Source organism: Bufo bufo, unplaced genomic scaffold (genome assembly GCF_905171765.1).
Source record: "Bufo bufo unplaced genomic scaffold, aBufBuf1.1, whole genome shotgun sequence".
Lineage (NCBI taxonomy): Eukaryota > Metazoa > Chordata > Amphibia > Anura > Bufonidae > Bufo > Bufo bufo.
In genome coordinates this window covers 70,338-91,922 of record NW_024400105.1, presented here as the reverse complement: position 1 = coordinate 91,922, position 21,585 = coordinate 70,338, and the positions used below count along the sequence as shown (strand labels likewise).

The 21,585-nt window shown below is 43.4% G+C and overlaps 5 non-coding genes and 1 pseudogene across 5 annotated transcripts; all 6 read left to right on the top strand.

The window, feature by feature from the left end:
* Window positions 1-6,563: 6,563 nt before the first annotated feature.
* On the top strand, window positions 6,564-6,746 carry LOC120983537. The gene has a single exon (XR_005775112.1). It is a non-coding gene; the product is annotated as a U2 spliceosomal RNA (small nuclear RNA).
* A 1,027-nt stretch (window positions 6,747-7,773) lies between these two features.
* On the top strand, window positions 7,774-7,964 carry LOC120983508. Its single transcript, XR_005775084.1, has one exon. It is a non-coding gene; the product is annotated as a U2 spliceosomal RNA (small nuclear RNA).
* A 2,714-nt stretch (window positions 7,965-10,678) lies between these two features.
* Window positions 10,679-10,875, top strand: LOC120983527. Its single transcript, XR_005775102.1, has one exon. It is a non-coding gene; the product is annotated as a U2 spliceosomal RNA (small nuclear RNA).
* A 1,025-nt stretch (window positions 10,876-11,900) lies between these two features.
* LOC120983583 lies at window positions 11,901-12,042 on the top strand (annotated as a pseudogene).
* A 1,225-nt stretch (window positions 12,043-13,267) lies between these two features.
* LOC120983530 lies at window positions 13,268-13,461 on the top strand. The gene has a single exon (XR_005775105.1). It is a non-coding gene; the product is annotated as a U2 spliceosomal RNA (small nuclear RNA).
* Window positions 13,462-20,066: 6,605 nt separating this feature from the next.
* LOC120983545 lies at window positions 20,067-20,249 on the top strand. The gene has a single exon (XR_005775119.1). It is a non-coding gene; the product is annotated as a U2 spliceosomal RNA (small nuclear RNA).
* Window positions 20,250-21,585: the final 1,336 nt, after the last annotated feature.

The following is a 21,585-nucleotide window of genomic DNA, read 5'->3' as shown; positions in this document are numbered from 1 at the left end:
TGCAAGCATCATCCTTCCAGCCAAGCAAGTGGAAAGTTGTGTGTGTCGTGCCTCCTTCAGCTTCTCCTCTGTCTGCCCAGTCAGTGCAGTGTTGCTTTTTGCATATAATACCTGCATCTAGTCTGTCAATCTCCTAATTGCATCAGCTGTCGGTTGTTTCCAGCACCAAGCAACCCATTCAGCCAGTCTCCTCACACCCTGGATCCAATTAGGACTGATGATTGGTTAATTGGCTTATCACCTGAATGAATTGTTTGGACCTCCCCTCCTCCACGTTTGATTTGGGCCTGTTGTGCACACCTCGGAGGGTTGCTGAGTCGTCTCTGGCAGGCAATTGACCCTTTTTTGTATCAAGTTGGCTGGATGTAACCATTTAGCTTTTGCAGTGCTTCAATAAATGAGTAAAGTTTGCCTGTGTCTCCCTCTTGTGGATCTTTTGAACTGGATTACTTAGTGGCTAAAAAGTAGCCCAGCACTTCCTATGCAGCTGGACCTACCTTGTCTGTTCAATGGACGGAACACTGCGCGTGTCACAAGAGCCTTGTCAGGTCAAGAGGTCAAAGAGGTCAAGTAAGGTCAGCTATTGGATGACATCACAAGGGCCCTGATGGAACACTCAACAATGGTGCCGTGACATCACAATCAACAATGGTTATCCTTTTTTTTTTTTTTTTTTTTTTTTCCTTTCACTCACTACTATTCCTATCATGCTTTCTGTTTGGCGTGTTTTGGGACCGCACCAGGAATTTCGTGCGAAGAAAAGGCGTGTCCAAAAGTCGCGTGTGGGCGGAGCTATGCAGATAGCAAACACGAAAAGAAGCATGCTGGTGTGACTTCTGTGCGTAGGACGCGCGTGAACGTTTTCCCCGGTTTGTGAGAGAAAGAAGCCTCCCGGACTGTGTATTGGGCTGGGGACAGTAGTCTATTGCCTTCATTAGTGCTCTGCATTGGGGACCATCGGCCTGTACTGCGAACCCTTTTCAGGTTATCGCTTCTCGGCCTTTTGGCTAAGATCAAGTGTAGGGATACATTGGGTCTTGGTCAGAAGGTGCCTGGGGTACCCGATTCCTCGGCCTTGGGGGACGGCACGGGTTTATAGCCCGTGTTGCGCCCCCTTGCTGCTATAGGGGATAGGCTTAGTCCCCAGGCAACGGGAGGCGATCGCGCTCATCAGTGATATTTATCGCTGGGAGCGTTCTTTATTTATTATTTTTTGGAGCGTGTTCATCTGGGCGTTTGGACATCTGAGGTCCCCGTCCCCGGACTGGATTGGAGACTCATCTCGCTGGGTGTGTGTCCTTTTTTTGTTTCGGGGTCGGGATTAGGCCTTGGCGTGTGGAGATGCCGTTCTCCTTTGACTTTGCGGATGGGGAAACCCATATACATCAGTCCATCCGGATTGAGGTGGCGGAAAAATTCCGGGATCGAAAGACGCTACGATATATTGTGGCCGAAATCCTGAACGGTGTTTTTCAGGTCAGAAGGGAGGACATCCTGTGTCTACGAGACCAGGAATATAAGGGCCTATATACCATCACCTTCTGCACGAAAGCATGTTGTGATAACATCTATGCAGCATTGCAGGTTGCGGACCAGGCCGATGACCGTCTTGACGGTCTCCATTTTGGGCTCCTCTACGGTGAGGAGTCGGTACATTTGGTTGTATGTATGTACAATCCATTTGTACCAGAGGAAGATGTTACTCTATTCCTCAGGCGGTATTGTCGAGAAGTTCACTTCTCACATGAAGTTAAAAACTCGGAAAATTTTTGGAATGGCAAAAGGAAATACTTTGTGAAATTTGAGAAGGACCCTGCAGGCATTGGGGGTCTCTCTCACCCGCCATCGAATTTTGCCATTGGGAGGAACAGGGGTTATCTCCTGTACTCCCAAATGCCCTCATTTTGCAGAAACTGCCAAAGATTCGGGCATACAAGAGAAAACTGCGATTCAGGGGTAAAACGTTGCAACAGATGCGGTAGTGAGGGACATGTGGCCTCAAGTTGCAACGCCTGTGACCTATGTGGCGAAAATGGTCACAAGTATAAAGACTGCCCTCTTAAAGCCCGTACGTATAAAGCATCCGTGGTGGTGACCGGGCAAAAGACACCCAGGCCGGGGCCAAGGCAGCAGCCCATAACAGATATGGGTGCTGTTGGTAATGCCCCGGGACCTGAACCGAAGGTGGCTGGTGAAACCGAGCCAGGGTCCTCTAAAGCCCCACCGGGCGGCCCGATGGGGGAGAAAGTAGAGGCTGGCTATAATTCCAACAGAGAGTCTAAACAGGGCTGTACTAGCTCTGCAAGGGCCGCAAGACCCCTGGCCGACCCGGACCAGGGAAAGAGTAGGCGATCCTCTGTAACCCTTACAGAGGATTCGGCCAAAGACAATCTGGACAAAGTAAGCAAGACTGGGGTGAGCCCGATGGGAAACCCCAGCAGCCAGACTGGGAAAGTCAAAAAGTTTGACAGAAAACACTCTTTGAAGGCGAGAGAGGAGTGTTCCCAAGACATTATTTCGCAAGCCGAAAGCTTGTGGAGTGGCCCCGAGCCTAGCCCTGGTGCAGCACGAGTACAGGGCAGGGCAAAGAAAGGCCAAGGTGCGGAAAGCTCGGAGATTTCCCAGACGGGCCCTGCGACCCCATTTAAGCCAGGCCTGATGCGGAGGGCCTCTGATGCTGAGCGGCAGCATTCAGAGAGATATCCGGAGGCAAGTCCCTCTACGACGGTGGTAGAGGGGACTCCGGTAAAAGACAGACGGAGAGACACGGGAATTCCGCAGAGGCCGAGTGGAAAGACGAAGAAAGAGGTCCAAGATGACAACGTTGAACCAGAGACGAAGAGAGCGGTGGGCGATGCGATGGATACCTCCCATACGGCGAAAAGGACAAGAGAGGAAGAAGGATATGGATCACAGAGAAAAGCCAAACCCCGTAGCTCAAAAGAAGATGAGGTTAGAAAAGAAATTGGATCGCAGCACATCTCTGAGACTGACCAAAGCATTTTTTCTGTTTGTCCGGATCCTGGTATCTCCTGCTCCCAAGAAATTGAGGAGGCAGCATCTTCTGAGCTAGAAACTGACTCTCCCTGATATTTATGTCATCTTTGTCTATAAAAATTTCCTCACTGAATGTGAGGTCATTAAAGAGTCCTGTGCGCAGGGCGGCTTTATTTTCTTTCCTAGAGACTTTGGACTTTGATATTTGCCTATTACAAGAATGCGGAATACCAAATCGAATGGAGTATAACGATATTAAAAAAGACTGGAAGCTGGGCCCTTCAGTGTGGTCCGGGGCAAATAATAATAGATCTGTTGGTGTTGGCGTGCTGTGTCGTGGTAATTTTATACAAATACAATCTGTGATCGAAATTTTACCAGGCAGAGCAATTTTAATACATTTACGTTTTAAGGGTCTTTTATGTCGTGTTTTAAATGTATACGCCCCTCCTGATAAACAGGAGAGGGCGGAGCTTTTTAACATTTTACCATTGTTTTGTACAGGTTCCGCCCCCTTGCTGGTAGGAGGTGATTTTAATTGTATTCGTGAAGGTGAAACCAGGCAAGGGGGTGATGGGAACAGGAAGGACCGCACTTCCTACCTGCTTAAAAATTTTATTGAGGATTTTAACTTAAAGGATTGCTGGAGGTCGCTCTTGCCGGCGGACCCAGGTGCCACTTGGTCCAATGGGAGAGTGAACTCCAGAATCGATTTTATGTTTGCTTCCAATAACTTTTCTCCCCTGAAATGTGAACTTGTTGACAATGTTTTCTCAGATCACAAGCTTTTATCGACACAGCTAGAGACGGAGGACGAACAAAAGGTAAACAAAGGTTATTGGAAGCTGAATGTTTTGCTATTAGAAAACCCTGAAATTAAGGCGGAATTTGTGCGGACCTACCAGTGCTGGCAGCAAGAAAGAAATTCCCATGAATCGGTGCTGCACTGGTGGGAGGGCATAAAGCCTAAAATTAAATTATTTTTTATTAAAGCAGGTAGGAAGAAAGCAAAGGAAAAGAAACAATGGTATAATGTTCTTAACAAACGTCTTAATGTTTTGTTTAAATTAAAAGAAATTGGTATGGAGGTAGACCTAGATATGGTTAATTTAAAAGCAGAAATAAAAAAATGTATCGAGGACAAAGGTAAACAAATAATTTTTAACTCTCGTGTAAAATACCTAGAAGAAGATGAAAAGTGTTCCCGTTTCTTTTTTAAAAAAATAAATAAAAGGCGTGAGGTAATTTTAAATTTAGAAGGGGAAACCACAGTAAATGGAATGCTAAAATCAACTTTTAATTTTTACCAATTTCTTTTTAATAAAAAATCTATTGACATGTCCTTTTTAAATGATGTTATTAATTCCCTTGATTTTAAGTTAGATATTTTAGACCAAGAAGTTTTATCCCGTGATCTTACCATAGAGGAGCTTTTATTTGCTTTTAAAAGTTTTTCTAACGGGAAAACGCCGGGTGAGGATGGGCTCCCCATAGAATTTTATCTAGCTTTTTGGGAAATTTTAAAAAGTGACATGTTTTTATTATACAAAGAAACTTTCACTGTTAAAGAACTGCCACAGTCCTGGAGGAAAGGGATAGTTTCTTTGCTATTTAAAAAAGGGGACAAAAGCCAGTTAAAAAATTGGAGACCCATTACACTTTTAAACGTAGATTATAAAATTTTAGCCAAACTTTTAGCAGTACGTCTTAAACCTTTTATTGATAAAATAATACATCCTAATCAGGTTTGTGGGGTACCTGGTAGATCAATTGCTGAAGCTTTAAATATTTTAAGAGATGTAATTTGGTATTTTAAAGACAGAAATCAGACCCTTGCCATTTTATCACTTGACTTCGAAAAAGCCTTTGACAGAGTGTCCCATGAATATCTTTTTATAGTTTTAAAAAAATTATGTTTGCCTGATTTTATAATAAACAAAATTAAACTTTTATATAGTTCTTGCTTTAGTCACATTTCCGTTAATGGTTTTTTAACAAAAGGTGTCCCTCTTTTATCAGGGGTAAAACAGGGGTGCCCCCTATCCCCCTTTTTATTCATTTGTGCAATAGAGCCCCTTCTAGCCACGTTAAGACGAGATAAGATGGTGAAGGGGGTACCAATCCCCGGGGGAGGGGGTAATCAATTGAAGGTTTTAAGTTACATGGATGATGTTACAGTGTTATGTCCAAGCTCCCCGACATTAAGACGTACCCTAATGAACACCACCTTTTTCTGTGAAGCTTCAGGTTTTAAACTAAATGTAAATAAATGTGACTGTTTTTATATAGGGGATTGGGATTCTTCAATAACATCTGGAATCCAAATGCAACAAGACCAAATAAAAATTTTAGGGGTTATTTTTAATCAGGCTAATAATGGAGTTTGTAATTGGGACATTGCAATTAATAAAATAGAGAAAAAGGTTTTAATGTGGAACATGAGGAATCTTACAATGGAGGGGAAAATTTTAATAATAAAAATGGTTTTAATTCCTATTTTACTTTACATAGCAATGGTTTTTCCCCCCTCAAATCTATATATTAAAAGAGTAACTCGTATCTGTTTTAAATTTTTATGGGGTTCATCAATGGAAAAATTAAAGCGTGAAAGTATGTATAAAAGTAGAGTCAATGGCGGTAAAGATGTTCCCAACCTTTTTAACTTCTTTTATATTAAATATTTCTGTTTCTGTTTTAAGATGTTTAAATCTAATGGCATTTTTAGTTATTTTTTAAAATATGCAACGGGCATGGTTTTTAAAAGATGGTACCGTCCCTCTCTAAATGCTCCTGTTCTTCTGTGTCCCCCTAAACATTATGCGGTCCTAGAAAAAACGGTCAGACTCCTACGCCTCCAAGAATTGGAGCCTGACATTTTGGGGGACCAGAGAAAAGTGTCAAAACTGTGTCGAAAGAATGAGGAGGTAGTGACAGTTTCCAATTTCTCGCAGGATAGATCCAAAAAAGTGTGGCGGAACGTATACGGGAAGTTTCTAGCAAATATCCACAAGGATCTGTCCTGGGCAATCGCCCACCAGTGCCTCCCTACCCGTGAGTTTCAATATAGGCGAGGGCTGGTGGCGAGAGCCAGATGTCCAAGAGACAGATGTGGAGATGATGAGACGGTGCTGCACTTGTTCTGGAACTGTCACTACGCTCAGGAGATTTGGAAGAGAGCGGGCCTTCTTTTTAAATGGATATGTGGTCTTAAAGATTTTAATCACGAATACGTTTTATATGGACTTTTTACTTGCCCTACACCCAAGCAACAAAGAGTTTGCTGGATGATTATTAACTGTTTTAAAAATGCCATTTGGAAGACTAGAAATATTTTAATATTTAAGCGTGATGACATTGATGTAAGAAACTGTATGAAAATGGCTTTGAGTGAATTATATATTTATTTCTTAAGAGATAAGAAAAATATGGGCATAAAAGAAGCCAATTCTTTATGGTGTTTAGCAGCCTGGAACACAATTGTATTATAACTTATATTCTTTACCATTGTCTTAATGTAATATAATATTTATGTTTTTATTATACCCCTGTTTCTTTTGTCAAAACTTATACTTTAATAAAGTTATGTTGAAACCTTATCTGTTCTTATCAGTTTAATATCTGATACGTCCCCTATCTGGGGACCATATATTAAATGGATTTTTCGAACAGGGAGATGGAAAAAGAGCTTGCTCTGTCCACTCCACGCATTGACCTGGTATTGCAGTACCTCCAGGACCGGTGCACCCCTTCTAATCCAGTATGAAAAAACAGAATGAAATTGAAATGGATTGCAAGCATCATCCTTCCAGCCAAGCAAGTGGAAAGTTGTGTGTGTCGTGCCTCCTTCAGCTTCTCCTCTGTCTGCCCAGTCAGTGCAGTGTTGCTTTTTGCATATAATACCTGCATCTAGTCTGTCAATCTCCTAATTGCATCAGCTGTCGGTTGTTTCCAGCACCAAGCAACCCATTCAGCCAGTCTCCTCACACCCTGGATCCAATTAGGACTGATGATTGGTTAATTGGCTTATCACCTGAATGAATTGTTTGGACCTCCCCTCCTCCACGTTTGATTTGGGCCTGTTGTGCACACCTCGGAGGGTTGCTGAGTCGTCTCTGGCAGGCAATTGACCCTTTTTTGTATCAAGTTGGCTGGATGTAACCATTTAGCTTTTGCAGTGCTTCAATAAATGAGTAAAGTTTGCCTGTGTCTCCCTCTTGTGGATCTTTTGAACTGGATTACTTAGTGGCTAAAAAGTAGCCCAGCACTTCCTATGCAGCTGGACCTACCTTGTCTGTTCAATGGACGGAACACTGCGCGTGTCACAAGAGCCTTGTCAGGTCAAGAGGTCAAAGAGGTCAAGTAAGGTCAGCTATTGGATGACATCACAAGGGCCCTGATGGAACACTCAACAATGGTGCCGTGACATCACAATCAACAATGGTTATCCTTTTTTTTTTTTTTTTTTTTTTTTCCTTTCACTCACTACTATTCCTATCATGCTTTCTGCTTGGCGTGCTTTGGCACCGCACCAGGAATTTCGTGCGAAGAAAAGGCGTGTCCAAAAGTCGCGTGTGGGCGGAGCTATGCAGATAGCAAACACGAAAAGAAGCATGCTGGTGTGACTTCTGTGCGTAGGACGCGCGTGAACGTTTTCCCCGGTTTGTGAGAGAAAGAAGCCTCCCGGACTGTGTATTGGGCTGGGGACAGTAGTCTATTGCCTTCATTAGTGCTCTGCATTGGGGACCATCGGCCTGTACTGCGAACCCTTTTCAGGTTATCGCTTCTCGGCCTTTTGGCTAAGATCAAGTGTAGTATCTGTTCTTATCAGTTTAATATCTGATACGTCCCCTATCTGGGGACCATATATTAAATGGATTTTTCGAACAGGGAGATGGAAAAAGAGCTTGCTCTGTCCACTCCACGCATTGACCTGGTATTGCAGTACCTCCAGGACCGGTGCACCCCTTCTAATCCAGTATGAAAAAACAGAATGAAATTGAAATGGATTGCAAGCATCATCCTTCCAGCCAAGCAAGTGGAAAGTTGTGTGTGTCGTGCCTCCTTCAGCTTCTCCTCTGTCTGCCCAGTCAGTGCAGTGTTGCTTTTTGCATATAATACCTGCATCTAGTCTGTCAATCTCCTAATTGCATCAGCTGTCGGTTGTTTCCAGCACCAAGCAACCCATTCAGCCAGTCTCCTCACACCCTGGATCCAATTAGGACTGATGATTGGTTAATTGGCTTATCACCTGAATGAATTGTTTGGACCTCCCCTCCTCCACGTTTGATTTGGGCCTGTTGTGCACACCTCGGAGGGTTGCTGAGTCGTCTCTGGCAGGCAATTGACCCTTTTTTGTATCAAGTTGGCTGGATGTAACCATTTAGCTTTTGCAGTGCTTCAATAAATGAGTAAAGTTTGCCTGTGTCTCCCTCTTGTGGATCTTTTGAACTGGATTACTTAGTGGCTAAAAAGTAGCCCAGCACTTCCTATGCAGCTGGACCTACCTTGTCTGTTCAATGGACGGAACACTGCGCGTGTCACAAGAGCCTTGTCAGGTCAAGAGGTCAAAGAGGTCAAGTAAGGTCAGCTATTGGATGACATCACAAGGGCCCTGATGGAACACTCAACAATGGTGCCGTGACATCACAATCAACAATGGTTATCCTTTTTTTTTTTTTTTTTTTTTTTTCTTTCACTCACTACTATTCCTATCATGCTTTCTGCTTGGCGTGCTTTGGCACCGCACCAGGAATTTCGTGCGAAGAAAAGGCGTGTCCAAAAGTCGCGTGTGGGCGGAGCTATGCAGATAGCAAACACGAAAAGAAGCATGCTGGTGTGACTTCTGTGCGTAGGACGCGCGTGAACGTTTTCCCCGGTTTGTGAGAGAAAGAAGCCTCCCGGACTGTGTATTGGGCTGGGGACAGTAGTCTATTGCCTTCATTAGTGCTCTGCATTGGGGACCATCGGCCTGTACTGCGAACCCTTTTCAGGTTATCGCTTCTCGGCCTTTTGGCTAGATCAAGTGTTGTACAACAGGAGATCTGCCATTGGGTGTTCACTGGTACCCTAGCCCTCGGCCTGGGGGGATCGCCCAGGTTCATAGCCTGGGCTTCACCCCCCTGCTGCTATAGGGGGAAGGATTAGCCCGGTAACAACGAGCTGTGGATCGATTTGGGTGAAAGCCCGACCCCGAAGCCATTATGGTATGTGCGGCCACTGTGCGCCATGCTGAAAGAGGCGAACATTACATCCGAAATTCTATTCGAGTCGATATCGAGGAAAATGAAGAACTAAGGGAGAAAATGCAGCTGACATACTTTGTCCGTCACATCTTGCTGGAAATCTTAAAGGTGAAGAAGGAGAAGATCCTGGCACTACAAGACTCTTTTGGGAGATACACCTTGACTCTAGACAGTGAGTTGGAGACTTTTTTTCTGTATGAGAGGATCAAAGCCAACTTAAGCCACGAAGATTTAAAAGGACTCTCTTTTGTTTTGTTATCTCCAAACTCGGAAATGCAGCTTGTGGCTCATATGAGCAGTCCTCATACTCCGGTGGAAGATATAGCTCAGTTCCTACAGCGCTATTGTAGCCAAGTTAAATACTCCCACAAGATTATGAATAGCGAACGCTTATGGACTGGTAAGCACAAATTCATTGTCAAGCTTAAAGAGGATACTGAAGGAGTTGGAGGATACGCCCACCCGCCGTCTACCTTTTTGATTGGTAGAGAGAGAGGAAGGCTGTATTATTCGGGTATGCCGACGTTCTGCCGGAAGTGCTTAGCCTTTGGACATTTTGCAGACAGTTGTCCACAAGAGACTGCTACTTGCAAGCGGTGCTTTCAAAAGGACCATGTGACTGGAAATTGTGACCAGGACATTATTTGCAACCTATGTGGAAAAAATGGTCACGGTTATAAAAAGTGTCCGTTGAAGGCTCCAACTCAGAGGACTTGGGCTGACGTAGTCAGGGTCCAGACACCTCCAGAGGCCCGAGCATCTACTCCAGCTGAAGCAGTGCAGATGGAAGCAAGTGAAGTAGAGGAAACCATCATGCCAGAAGTATCTTTGCAACAAGCTGATGAGAGTTCCGTAGAATCAACTTCTATTCCAAGTGCGTTAAAAGAGAAGAAAAGGAAGACAGTGGAAACTGGGCAAGAAGTGGCTAGTAAGAGACAACCTAAACAAGTTCCTGGCACCACTTTGTCTGATCCTGTAAACATCGAGTTCTCTGATACTGAGGAAGTTGAGAAGAGACAGAGATTGGTGGAAGAAATGGGCTTGGAAATTTCTGACACTGAAGATGAATTAAATAAGAAGTCAGAGAAGCTACAGCTGCCAGAAAGTATGAAAACATGGAAAATAAAGTTGGATAGGAAATATGGAGCAAACTTGCAAACAGCGAGAGACTCAGCCGTGGAATACTATGAGAATAATCCGGACGAATTTGTAGAAAAAATTCCCCTCGATGACTGGTTGGTGAAGGCGCTTGATGACAAAATTGACGTGTCAATAGAGGAATTTAATGTTTTAAAAGATGCTTTGTTAATATGTATGTTTCGAGCAGAAAGAGGCTTTACTGATCTTGTAGTGAAGTAATTTCGTTATCTCAGTTATAGAACCTTTACTTTGAACATGTTGGACTTATGATTTACATGAATATTTTGTGAAAATTTGATGTAACTTTTTATAATAAAAATTTAAAAAAAAAAAAAAAAAAAAATCTGTTCTTATCAGTTTAATATCTGATACGTCCCCTATCTGGGGACCATATATTAAATGGATTTTTCGAACAGGGAGATGGAAAAAGAGCTTGCTCTGTCCACTCCACGCATTGACCTGGTATTGCAGTACCTCCAGGACCGGTGCACCCCTTCTAATCCAGTATGAAAAAACAGAATGAAATTGAAATGGATTGCAAGCATCATCCTTCCAGCCAAGCAAGTGGAAAGTTGTGTGTGTCGTGCCTCCTTCAGCTTCTCCTCTGTCTGCCCAGTCAGTGCAGTGTTGCTTTTTGCATATAATACCTGCATCTAGTCTGTCAATCTCCTAATTGCATCAGCTGTCGGTTGTTTCCAGCACCAAGCAACCCATTCAGCCAGTCTCCTCACACCCTGGATCCAATTAGGACTGATGATTGGTTAATTGGCTTATCACCTGAATGAATTGTTTGGACCTCCCCTCCTCCACGTTTGATTTGGGCCTGTTGTGCACACCTCGGAGGGTTGCTGAGTCGTCTCTGGCAGGCAATTGACCCTTTTTTGTATCAAGTTGGCTGGATGTAACCATTTAGCTTTTGCAGTGCTTCAATAAATGAGTAAAGTTTGCCTGTGTCTCCCTCTTGTGGATCTTTTGAACTGGATTACTTAGTGGCTAAAAAGTAGCCCAGCACTTCCTATGCAGCTGGACCTACCTTGTCTGTTCAATGGACGGAACACTGCGCGTGTCACAAGAGCCTTGTCAGGTCAAGAGGTCAAAGAGGTCAAGTAAGGTCAGCTATTGGATGACATCACAAGGGCCCTGATGGAACACTCAACAATGGTGCCGTGACATCACAATCAACAATGGTTATCCTTTTTTTTTTTTTTTTTTTTTTTCTTTCACTCACTACTATTCCTATCATGCTTTCTGCTTGGCGTGCTTTGGCACCGCACCAGGAATTTCGTGCGAAGAAAAGGCGTGTCCAAAAGTCGCGTGTGGGCGGAGCTATGCAGATAGCAAACACGAAAAGAAGCATGCTGGTGTGACTTCTGTGCGTAGGACGCGCGTGAACGTTTTCCCCGGTTTGTGAGAGAAAGAAGCCTCCCGGACTGTGTATTGGGCTGGGGACAGTAGTCTATTGCCTTCATTAGTGCTCTGCATTGGGGACCATCGGCCTGTACTGCGAACCCTTTTCAGGTTATCGCTTCTCGGCCTTTTGGCTAAGATCAAGTGTAGTATCGAGAGGTGCTGCACTGGTCTTGGCCGGAGGTGCCCCGGGTACCCGGACCCTCTGCCTCAGGGAAAGGCTGTGGTTTATAGCCGCAGTTGGACCCTGTGCTGCTATTGGGGGGACGGCTTAGTCCCGGGGCAACGAGGAGCGATCACCCCTGTCACTGCACATAGCTGTAGGGGGCAGTCCTGAGAGATCAGGAAAGGATCGGATTTCTGAGAACCTGTGAGGAGATCTGGCAAAATGGATTTGGCGAAGAAAAGGAACTGTTTACGGTTCCTATGCAAGAAAGAACCTGGAATGGGATGGAGCGAAAGATACGTTTCGTTGATACTGAAGAAGTTTGGAGGCATTGAAAGAAGAGAGATTTTTTGTATGCAGAAAGATTTCAAGAGGAAGATGATTGATGTGACCCTACCATCTGAGGAGAAATGTTTGTCTTTTTTCATGGAGTGGAAGGACGTTTATGTTTCGTACCCCGAGGTAGAGGTTTTCATTTCATGTTTTGGAGCGTCAAGAAAGTTGGTTGTAGGAATGGAAGACCCGTTTGTGGAGATGGAAGAAGTGAAAGAATATCTGGAAAGTAAGGGACTGATTGTAATGTTTGACAAGGATTATTTGAACGCTATTGGTATATGGAATGGTAAGAGAAGGTTTCGAGTTTGGGCAAAACAAGGAGAGTTTGGTTTTTTGGAAGGAAGAATAAGTATAGATGGAAGAAAAGGTTTCTGTTATTGGGAAAATGGAAGGAAAGAATGTGTAGAGGAAGAAGCTACAAGAAAAGAAGAACAAATGGAAGAAGAAAGTGAAAGAAAGGTAAAACGAACAGAAGGAGAAGATAATGGATTTGAAGTAAGGAATAGCCAAGGGAATAGTAGAAAAGTGACTGTTGGTGATAGTTTTGAAAACAAAGTGATTGTAGGTAGTAATTTTGAGAAGAAAGTGACTGGTTGTGATAGCTTTGAAAAGAAAAGTATGAAAGAAAAGAAAATAGAAGATGTCAAAGAAAAAGAAATGTCTAGAAAAGATTATGCAGAAATAGAACAGTCAATTTGGTGTCCTGTAAGACGAAGTTATAGTATGGTTGTCAAGAAAGAAGAATTAGGAGAAGATGAGAAGAAAAGAGTTAAAATGAAGGATACTATAGATAATTTGTGAAGATAGGAAAGAATAGATTTGCTTGTTATAATAGTGAGGGAATTTATGTTATGTTTGTCTTTATTTTATGTAAAAATTATTATTATTTTTTCAAAAAATTGGAAATTACAAATAAAAAGAAAAAAAATTGTTGATTATCGGATGATGAAGCGCAAAATATAATTTGATATGAATTCAAATATACTGCGTCTTCTGACGCTATCAACTTAAAAAAAAAAATCTGTTCTTATCAGTTTAATATCTGATACGTCCCCTATCTGGGGACCATATATTAAATGGATTTTTCGAACAGGGAGATGGAAAAAGAGCTTGCTCTGTCCACTCCACGCATTGACCTGGTATTGCAGTACCTCCAGGACCGGTGCACCCCTTCTAATCCAGTATGAAAAAACAGAATGAAATTGAAATGGATTGCAAGCATCATCCTTCCAGCCAAGCAAGTGGAAAGTTGTGTGTGTCGTGCCTCCTTCAGCTTCTCCTCTGTCTGCCCAGTCAGTGCAGTGTTGCTTTTTGCATATAATACCTGCATCTAGTCTGTCAATCTCCTAATTGCATCAGCTGTCGGTTGTTTCCAGCACCAAGCAACCCATTCAGCCAGTCTCCTCACACCCTGGATCCAATTAGGACTGATGATTGGTTAATTGGCTTATCACCTGAATGAATTGTTTGGACCTCCCCTCCTCCACGTTTGATTTGGGCCTGTTGTGCACACCTCGGAGGGTTGCTGAGTCGTCTCTGGCAGGCAATTGACCCTTTTTTGTATCAAGTTGGCTGGATGTAACCATTTAGCTTTTGCAGTGCTTCAATAAATGAGTAAAGTTTGCCTGTGTCTCCCTCTTGTGGATCTTTTGAACTGGATTACTTAGTGGCTAAAAAGTAGCCCAGCACTTCCTATGCAGCTGGACCTACCTTGTCTGTTCAATGGACGGAACACTGCGCGTGTCACAAGAGCCTTGTCAGGTCAAGAGGTCAAAGAGGTCAAGTAAGGTCAGCTATTGGATGACATCACAAGGGCCCTGATGGAACACTCAACAATGGTGCCGTGACATCACAATCAACAATGGTTATCCTTTTTTTTTTTTTTTTTTTTTTTTCTTTTCACTCACTACTATTCCTATCATTCTTTCTGCTTGGCGTGCTTTGGCACCGCACCAGGAATTTCGTGCGAAGAAAAGGCGTGTCCAAAAGTCGCGTGTGGGCGGAGCTATGCAGATAGCAAACACGAAAAGAAGCATGCTGGTGTGACTTCTGTGCGTAGGACGCGCGTGAACGTTTTCCCCGGTTTGTGAGAGAAAGAAGCCTCCCGGACTGTGTATTGGGCTGGGGACAGTAGTCTATTGCCTTCATTAGTGCTCTGCATTGGGGACCATCGGCCTGTACTGCGAACCCTTTTCAGGTTATCGCTTCTCGGCCTTTTGGCTAAGATCAAGTGTAGGGATACATTGGGTCTTGGTCAGAAGGTGCCTGGGGTACCCGATTCCTCGGCCTTGGGGGACGGCACGGGTTTATAGCCCGTGTTGCGCCCCCTTGCTGCTATAGGGGATAGGCTTAGTCCCCAGGCAACGGGAGGCGATCGCGCTCATCAGTGATATTTATCGCTGGGAGCGTTCTTTATTTATTATTTTTTGGAGCGTGTTCATCTGGGCGTTTGGACATCTGAGGTCCCCGTCCCCGGACTGGATTGGAGACTCATCTCGCTGGGTGTGTGTCCTTTTTTGGTTTCGGGGTCGGGATTAGGCCTTGGCGTGTGGAGATGCCGTTCTCCTTTGACTTTGCGGATGGGGAAACCCATATACATCAGTCCATCCGGATTGAGGTGGCGGAAAAATTCCGGGATCGAAAGACGCTACGATATATTGTGGCCGAAATCCTGAACGGTGTTTTTCAGGTCAGAAGGGAGGACATCCTGTGTCTACGAGACCAGGAATATAAGGGCCTATATACCATCACCTTCTGCACGAAAGCATGTTGTGATAACATCTATGCAGCATTGCAGGTTGCGGACCAGGCCGATGACCGTCTTGACGGTCTCCATTTTGGGCTCCTCTACGGTGAGGAGTCGGTACATTTGGTTGTATGTATGTACAATCCATTTGTACCAGAGGAAGATGTTACTCTATTCCTCAGGCGGTATTGTCGAGAAGTTCACTTCTCACATGAAGTTAAAAACTCGGAAAATTTTTGGAATGGCAAAAGGAAATACTTTGTGAAATTTGAGAAGGACCCTGCAGGCATTGGGGGTCTCTCTCACCCGCCATCGAATTTTGCCATTGGGAGGAACAGGGGTTATCTCCTGTACTCCCAAATGCCCTCATTTTGCAGAAACTGCCAAAGATTCGGGCATACAAGAGAAAACTGCGATTCAGGGGTAAAACGTTGCAACAGATGCGGTAGTGAGGGACATGTGGCCTCAAGTTGCAACGCCTGTGACCTATGTGGCGAAAATGGTCACAAGTATAAAGACTGCCCTCTTAAAGCCCGTACGTATAAAGCATCCGTGGTGGTGACCGGGCAAAAGACACCCAGGCCGGGGCCAAGGCAGCAGCCCATAACAGATATGGGTGCTGTTGGTAATGCCCCGGGACCTGAACCGAAGGTGGCTGGTGAAACCGAGCCAGGGTCCTCTAAAGCCCCACCGGGCGGCCCGATGGGGGAGAAAGTAGAGGCTGGCTATAATTCCAACAGAGAGTCTAAACAGGGCTGTACTAGCTCTGCAAGGGCCGCAAGACCCCTGGCCGACCCGGACCAGGGAAAGAGTAGGCGATCCTCTGTAACCCTTACAGAGGATTCGGCCAAAGACAATCTGGACAAAGTAAGCAAGACTGGGGTGAGCCCGATGGGAAACCCCAGCAGCCAGACTGGGAAAGTCAAAAAGTTTGACAGAAAACACTCTTTGAAGGCGAGAGAGGAGTGTTCCCAAGACATTATTTCGCAAGCCGAAAGCTTGTGGAGTGGCCCCGAGCCTAGCCCTGGTGCAGCACGAGTACAGGGCAGGGCAAAGAAAGGCCAAGGTGCGGAAAGCTCGGAGATTTCCCAGACGGGCCCTGCGACCCCATTTAAGCCAGGCCTGATGCGGAGGGCCTCTGATGCTGAGCGGCAGCATTCAGAGAGATATCCGGAGGCAAGTCCCTCTACGACGGTGGTAGAGGGGACTCCGGTAAAAGACAGACGGAGAGACACGGGAATTCCGCAGAGGCCGAGTGGAAAGACGAAGAAAGAGGTCCAAGATGACAACGTTGAACCAGAGACGAAGAGAGCGGTGGGCGATGCGATGGATACCTCCCATACGGCGAAAAGGACAAGAGAGGAAGAAGGATATGGATCACAGAGAAAAGCCAAACCCCGTAGCTCAAAAGAAGATGAGGTTAGAAAAGAAATTGGATCGCAGCACATCTCTGAGACTGACCAAAGCATTTTTTCTGTTTGTCCGGATCCTGGTATCTCCTGCTCCCAAGAAATTGAGGAGGCAGCATCTTCTGAGCTAGAAACTGACTCTCCCTGATATTTATGTCATCTTTGTCTATAAAAATTTCCTCACTGAATGTGAGGTCATTAAAGAGTCCTGTGCGCAGGGCGGCTTTATTTTCTTTCCTAGAGACTTTGGACTTTGATATTTGCCTATTACAAGAATGCGGAATACCAAATCGAATGGAGTATAACGATATTAAAAAAGACTGGAAGCTGGGCCCTTCAGTGTGGTCCGGGGCAAATAATAATAGATCTGTTGGTGTTGGCGTGCTGTGTCGTGGTAATTTTATACAAATACAATCTGTGATCGAAATTTTACCAGGCAGAGCAATTTTAATACATTTACGTTTTAAGGGTCTTTTATGTCGTGTTTTAAATGTATACGCCCCTCCTGATAAACAGGAGAGGGCGGAGCTTTTTAACATTTTACCATTGTTTTGTACAGGTTCCGCCCCCTTGCTGGTAGGAGGTGATTTTAATTGTATTCGTGAAGGTGAAACCAGGCAAGGGGGTGATGGGAACAGGAAGGACCGCACTTCCTACCTGCTTAAAAATTTTATTGAGGATTTTAACTTAAAGGATTGCTGGAGGTCGCTCTTGCCGGCGGACCCAGGTGCCACTTGGTCCAATGGGAGAGTGAACTCCAGAATCGATTTTATGTTTGCTTCCAATAACTTTTCTCCCCTGAAATGTGAACTTGTTGACAATGTTTTCTCAGATCACAAGCTTTTATCGACACAGCTAGAGACGGAGGACGAACAAAAGGTAAACAAAGGTTATTGGAAGCTGAATGTTTTGCTATTAGAAAACCCTGAAATTAAGGCGGAATTTGTGCGGACCTACCAGTGCTGGCAGCAAGAAAGAAATTCCCATGAATCGGTGCTGCACTGGTGGGAGGGCATAAAGCCTAAAATTAAATTATTTTTTATTAAAGCAGGTAGGAAGAAAGCAAAGGAAAAGAAACAATGGTATAATGTTCTTAACAAACGTCTTAATGTTTTGTTTAAATTAAAAGAAATTGGTATGGAGGTAGACCTAGATATGGTTAATTTAAAAGCAGAGATTAAAAAATGCATTGATGATAAAGGCAAACAAATTATTTTTAATTCTCGAGTAAAACAATTAGAGGAAGATGAAAAATGTTCCCGTTTCTTTTTTAAAAAAATAAATAAAAGGCGTGAGGTAATTTTAAATTTAGAAGGGGAAACCACAGTAAATGGAATGCTAAAATCAACTTTTAATTTTTACCAATTTCTTTTTAGTAAAAAAGCTATAGACAAATCCTTTTTAGACGATATTATTAATTCCCTGGATTTCAAATTAGACATTTTAGATCAGGAACTTTTATCCAGAGATCTTACTATGGAGGAACTTTTATTTGTTTTTAAAAGTTTTTCTAGAGGGAAAGCCCCTGGTGAAGATGGTCTACCCATAGAATTTTATTTAACCTTCTGGGATCTTTCAAAAGAGGATTTGTTTTTATTGTATAAAGAAACTCTTATAACAAGTGAATTGCCCCCTTCTTGGAAAAAAGGTGTAATTTTATTAATTTTTTTAAAAAGATGATAAAAATCTTTTAAAAAATTGGAGGCCCATTACTTTATTAAATGTAGACTATAAAGTACTAGCGAAACTTATGGCAACTCGTTTAAAACCCATTATTAGTATAATTAATACACCCAAATCAGGTCTGTGGGGTGCCTGAGAGATCTATTACTGAGTCATTAAACATTTTACTTGATATAATCTGGTATTTTAAAGATAGAAATCAAAGTTTATCAATTTTATCACTTGATTTTGAAAAGGCTTTTGACAGAGTGTCTCACGAGTTCCTCCTTATAGTTTTAAAAAAATTATGTTTGCCTGATTTTATAATAAACAAAATTAAACTTTTATATAGTTCTTGCTTTAGTCACATTTCCGTTAATGGTTTTTTAACAAAAGGTGTCCCTCTTTTATCAGGGGTAAAACAGGGGTGCCCCCTATCCCCCTTTTTATTCATTTGTGCAATAGAGCCCCTTCTAGCCACGTTAAGACGAGATAAGATGGTGAAGGGGGTACCAATCCCCGGGGGAGGGGGTAATCAATTGAAGGTTTTAAGTTACATGGATGATGTTACAGTGTTATGTCCAAGCTCCCCGACATTAAGACGTACCCTAATGAACACCACCTTTTTCTGTGAAGCTTCAGGTTTTAAACTAAATGTAAATAAATGTGACTGTTTTTATATAGGGGATTGGGATTCTTCAATAACATCTGGAATCCAAATGCAACAAGACCAAATAAAAATTTTAGGGGTTATTTTTAATCAGGCTAATAATGGAGTTTGTAATTGGGACATTGCAATTAATAAAATAGAGAAAAAGGTTTTAATGTGGAACATGAGGAATCTTACAATGGAGGGGAAAATTTTAATAATAAAAATGGTTTTAATTCCTATTTTACTTTACATAGCAATGGTTTTTCCCCCCTCAAATCTATATATTAAAAGAGTAACTCGTATCTGTTTTAAATTTTTATGGGGTTCATCAATGGAAAAATTAAAGCGTGAAAGTATGTATAAAAGTAGAGTCAATGGCGGTAAAGATGTTCCCAACCTTTTTAACTTCTTTTATATTAAATATTTCTGTTTCTGTTTTAAGATGTTTAAATCTAATGGCATTTTTAGTTATTTTTTAAAATATGCAACGGGCATGGTTTTTAAAAGATGGTACCGTCCCTCTCTAAATGCTCCTGTTCTTCTGTGTCCCCCTAAACATTATGCGGTCCTAGAAAAAACGGTCAGACTCCTACGCCTCCAAGAATTGGAGCCTGACATTTTGGGGGACCAGAGAAAAGTGTCAAAACTGTGTCGAAAGAATGAGGAGGTAGTGACAGTTTCCAATTTCTCGCAGGATAGATCCAAAAAAGTGTGGCGGAACGTATACGGGAAGTTTCTAGCAAATATCCACAAGGATCTGTCCTGGGCAATCGCCCACCAGTGCCTCCCTACCCGTGAGTTTCAATATAGGCGAGGGCTGGTGGCGAGAGCCAGATGTCCAAGAGACAGATGTGGAGATGATGAGACGGTGCTGCACTTGTTCTGGAACTGTCACTACGCTCAGGAGATTTGGAAGAGAGCGGGCCTTCTTTTTAAATGGATATGTGGTCTTAAAGATTTTAATCACGAATACGTTTTATATGGACTTTTTACTTGCCCTACACCCAAGCAACAAAGAGTTTGCTGGATGATTATTAACTGTTTTAAAAATGCCATTTGGAAGACTAGAAATATTTTAATATTTAAGCGTGATGACATTGATGTAAGAAACTGTATGAAAATGGCTTTGAGTGAATTATATATTTATTTCTTAAGAGATAAGAAAAATATGGGCATAAAAGAAGCCAATTCTTTATGGTGTTTAGCAGCCTGGAACACAATTGTATTATAACTTATATTCTTTACCATTGTCTTAATGTAATATAATATTTATGTTTTTATTATACCCCTGTTTCTTTTGTCAAAACTTATACTTTAATAAAGTTATGTTGGAACCTTATCTGTTCTTATCAGTTTAATATCTGATACGTCCCCTATCTGGGGACCATATATTAAATGGATTTTTCGAACAGGGAGATGGAAAAAGAGCTTGCTCTGTCCACTCCACGCATTGACCTGGTATTGCAGTACCTCCAGGACCGGTGCACCCCTTCTAATCCAGTATGAAAAAACAGAATGAAATTGAAATGGATTGCAAGCATCATCCTTCCAGCCAAGCAAGTGGAAAGTTGTGTGTGTCGTGCCTCCTTCAGCTTCTCCTCTGTCTGCCCAGTCAGTGCAGTGTTGCTTTTTGCATATAATACCTGCATCTAGTCTGTCAATCTCCTAATTGCATCAGCTGTCGGTTGTTTCCAGCACCAAGCAACCCATTCAGCCAGTCTCCTCACACCCTGGATCCAATTAGGACTGATGATTGGTTAATTGGCTTATCACCTGAATGAATTGTTTGGACCTCCCCTCCTCCACGTTTGATTTGGGCCTGTTGTGCACACCTCGGAGGGTTGCTGAGTCGTCTCTGGCAGGCAATTGACCCTTTTTTGTATCAAGTTGGCTGGATGTAACCATTTAGCTTTTGCAGTGCTTCAATAAATGAGTAAAGTTTGCCTGTGTCTCCCTCTTGTGGATCTTTTGAACTGGATTACTTAGTGGCTAAAAAGTAGCCCAGCACTTCCTATGCAGCTGGACCTACCTTGTCTGTTCAATGGACGGAACACTGCGCGTGTCACAAGAGCCTTGTCAGGTCAAGAGGTCAAAGAGGTCAAGTAAGGTCAGCTATTGGATGACATCACAAGGGCCCTGATGGAACACTCAACAATGGTGCCGTGACATCACAATCAACAATGGTTATCCTTTTTTTTTTTTTTTTTTTTTTTCCTTTCACTCACTACTATTCCTATCATGCTTTCTGCTTGGCGTGCTTTGGCACCGCACCAGGAATTTCGTGCGAAGAAAAGGCGTGTCCAAAAGTCGCGTGTGGGCGGAGCTATGCAGATAGCAAACACGAAAAGAAGCATGCTGGTGTGACTTCTGTGCGTAGGACGCGCGTGAACGTTTTCCCCGGTTTGTGAGAGAAAGAAGCCTCCCGGACTGTGTATTGGGCTGGGGACAGTAGTCTATTGCCTTCATTAGTGCTCTGCATTGGGGACCATCGGCCTGTACTGCGAACCCTTTTCAGGTTATCGCTTCTCGGCCTTTGGCTAAGATCAAGTGTATGTGTTTCTAATTCTGCACTTGGTCTTAGCTGAGGGTATTCGGGTACTCCTCCCCTCGGCCTTGTGGGATCGCCCGGGTTTATAGCCCGGGCTTCACCCACCTGCTGCTATTGGGGGGAGGACTTAGTCCCAGGGTAACGAGTTGCGATCCCCCGGCCTTCTGGTAGTTTTATACTTACCAGGAGGTGCAGCCTCGGTACGACGTTGCGACCATGGATGGCGATCCCGGCTCCGTGCCGGAATACGCCAGACTGAAAAACTCAGTGAGGATTTTCC